This window comes from Arachis duranensis, chromosome 1 (assembly GCF_000817695.3).
Source record: "Arachis duranensis cultivar V14167 chromosome 1, aradu.V14167.gnm2.J7QH, whole genome shotgun sequence".
NCBI lineage: Eukaryota > Viridiplantae > Streptophyta > Magnoliopsida > Fabales > Fabaceae > Arachis > Arachis duranensis.
The window spans coordinates 105,292,394-105,295,445 of NC_029772.3; positions in this window are offsets into that span (position 1 = coordinate 105,292,394).

Below are 3,052 nucleotides of genomic sequence, written 5' to 3' on the forward strand. Positions count from 1 at the left end.
TCTAGACTAGCATTCTTGATGCTGAACTAAGATAAACACAAGTAATTTAGCGTTTGCAATTGTGAATTAATGACCAAATTAGCAAGTTTTAATTTCTTGATTTTAGGGACACGTGTGTTTGTGTGACTACTACTACTACTACTGCTATTACTACTGTTACTGCTATTGTTTCTACTTTCTACTCCTTTTTCTCTTCCTTCTCCTAATAATAATAATAACAATAATAATAATAGGGTGTAGTAAAGCTAATCTTAAATAAATTGGTTTAGGCTTTTTCTGGCTGATATTATTAGACCTCTCCAAGGAGATTTTATTTCTAGGAGGGGTACAATTGATAATATTATTTTAGCCCAAGAAATTACTCATTTCATACAACACACTAAGTCGAAAAGGGGGTCATGACTTTTAAAATTAATTTAGAGAAAACTTATTACAGGTAGATTGGAGGTTCTTAGAACATTCTTTGCGAGGATTTGGCTTTTCAAAGAGAATTGCTAGACTTATCTTGACTTGTATTTGTTCTTCATCTTTATCGGATCTTTGGAATGGTAATAGGCTGCATGGTTTTAATCCTCTAAGAGGCCTAAGGCAATGTCATCGTATCTTTTTGTGATTTGTATTGAGAGGTTATCTTGCTTTGTTTCCCATATGGTTTCCATTGGTTCTTGGATTCCAATTGTTGTCTCACAAGGTGGTCCTAAGATTTTCCATCTTATGTTTGCCGAGAACTTGCTCCTCTTTTGCAAATCAACAAGTTGAGATGGTAATGAATATTCTTGATATCTTTTGAAAAGCTTTTAGTCTCAAAGTCAATGTCAACAAGTCTAATGCTCAGTGTTCCAAGCATGTTTCTCAAAGAAGGAAAGATGTTCTTATGCAAGCGTCCAGCATCCGATTCATTCAGGACTTGGGGAAAGACTGTATAGTGAAAACGGTAATGTCCTCTATCCCGATTTATCAAATGCAAGTTAACTTGCTGCCTAGTTATGCCCGTGAGAAAATTAATGCCATGATGAGACCATTTTTGTAGAAGGGCCAATTGGATGGAAGAGGGTTGTCTCTCGTGAATTGGCAGACTATTGTTGCGCCTAAAAAGGCTGGAGGTCTTGGAATTAGAGACTTTCACTGTATTAATATTGCTTTAATTGGTAAACTTGTGTGGCAACTCTTGGCTTGTAAAGATAAATTATGATTTGTGAGTCCAAACTTTCTTGGAAAAATATTGGAATAATGCTTCAAATGTTAAACCTATAGTGCAGCAGAATGGCTCTTCTTGTTGATCTAGTTGGTTGAACCGCCGATCACCCAAATCTTAGACTGAGTCGAGCCACCAGTCAGACTGGGCCTACCTGCTTCAATAAAAACCGGTGATCCCAACCGGTTTTCTAAAAACCGAACCAGGTCAAGTTTGAATTTTTTTAGGGAAAAAGATAGATAGGTTCTTGATTTTTAAATTTTTGACAAATACATTCCTGACAAAATTTAAATACAAAAAAGTCCCTGACTTTAACAAACAGAAGACAATTTAATCTTTCCGTCTATTTGCCTCTTATACACCAAACGGAACTGGCTGACGTGGATGAAACGATATCCAGGTGTCCGTTACGGTGCCACACTGAAAGGGGAATAAAGTTCGAAGGACAAATAAGTCATTAATGTCATTTTACAAATAAAGTTCGAAAGACAAATAGGTCATTGAGAATTTAGTTCATTATACTTCTATTATGCTTCTATTATGAGAATTTAGTTTATAAAATTATGCTTTTATTTTGAAATCTAGTTAACTTGTTGTATTTTATAATTTAGATTATTTGTATTAAAATTGCAGAAATTGAACTTGTTCTGTTTCTACTTTTTTTTCTTAAATTGCATTAGTTCAGTTTTCTCACATTATAGTTAGCATTAGTTAGAATTAGTATATTTGTGTATTATATTAGAATTTGTTAAATTACATTACTTCAATTTTCATCTTGGCATTAGTTAGCATCAGTTCATATATGCATCAAGTATTCAATTTAGCATTAGTTCACTTGTACATCATTCATGTATTAAGTTAGCATTAGTGCATTGTGTATTACAGTAGAACTAGTATTTTTATCCGTAATAATATTATGGGAATAAAATTTTTTTAAAATTATAGTTCACTTTGTCTGACAGTATAAATTATGCATGGCAGATGGCACAAAAGATTTATAAAATCAAACTTCTTTTACAAAAAGTCATAAGTTAACAAAAGTCTCTGGCTAAGAAAACCAAGATATCTGTAAATAAAAAATTAAATAATAAGATTTTTAGTTATTATTTTTATATAAAAAGTCTAATTTTTTTATCAATAATTAATTTTAACATTCGTTATCTAAAATTTAAAATAATTTAACGTGTATAATTTTATATTTAAAATATATATATAGAGTAAAAATAGTAGAGAGAAATAGAAAAATGGAAAGAGGTAGATGAGAGAATTTAGGAAGAAAGTTTATTAATTTAAAAAAAAATATTTTCTCTCAATTTTAATAAGAATGTCATGTGACACATTTGATTACTAAATTAGATAGTAATATATGATACATAATATATGTATATTTCAATTAGATAGTAATATATGATACATATAGAAGCATAATGAACTAAATTCTCAAGACCTATTTATCCTTCAAATTTTATTCTTCTAGCATAACACTGTAACAGACACCTGAATACCGTTTTATTCTATTTGGTATATAAGAGATAAATAGACAAAATGATTAAATTATCCTTCCTTTATTAAAATTAAGAACTTTTTTGTATTTAAATTTTATAAAAAATATATTTGTGAAAATTTTAAAAAGTCAGGACTAATAATCGTTTAAATTGGGATTTTCTCTATCATGATTATAATTTTAAATATTGTGAAAAAACGATTACAATAGAGATGACAGAATTTAAACCCGTGATATTTTGTACCCGCAAAAAATTACGTAGAGCAGTTTATGAATGTCTTCGCGGCGGACTATATGTGTTTTTCTTATTTTTTATTCCTACTCCAAACCCAAAAAAAAAAAACAACTTCGTT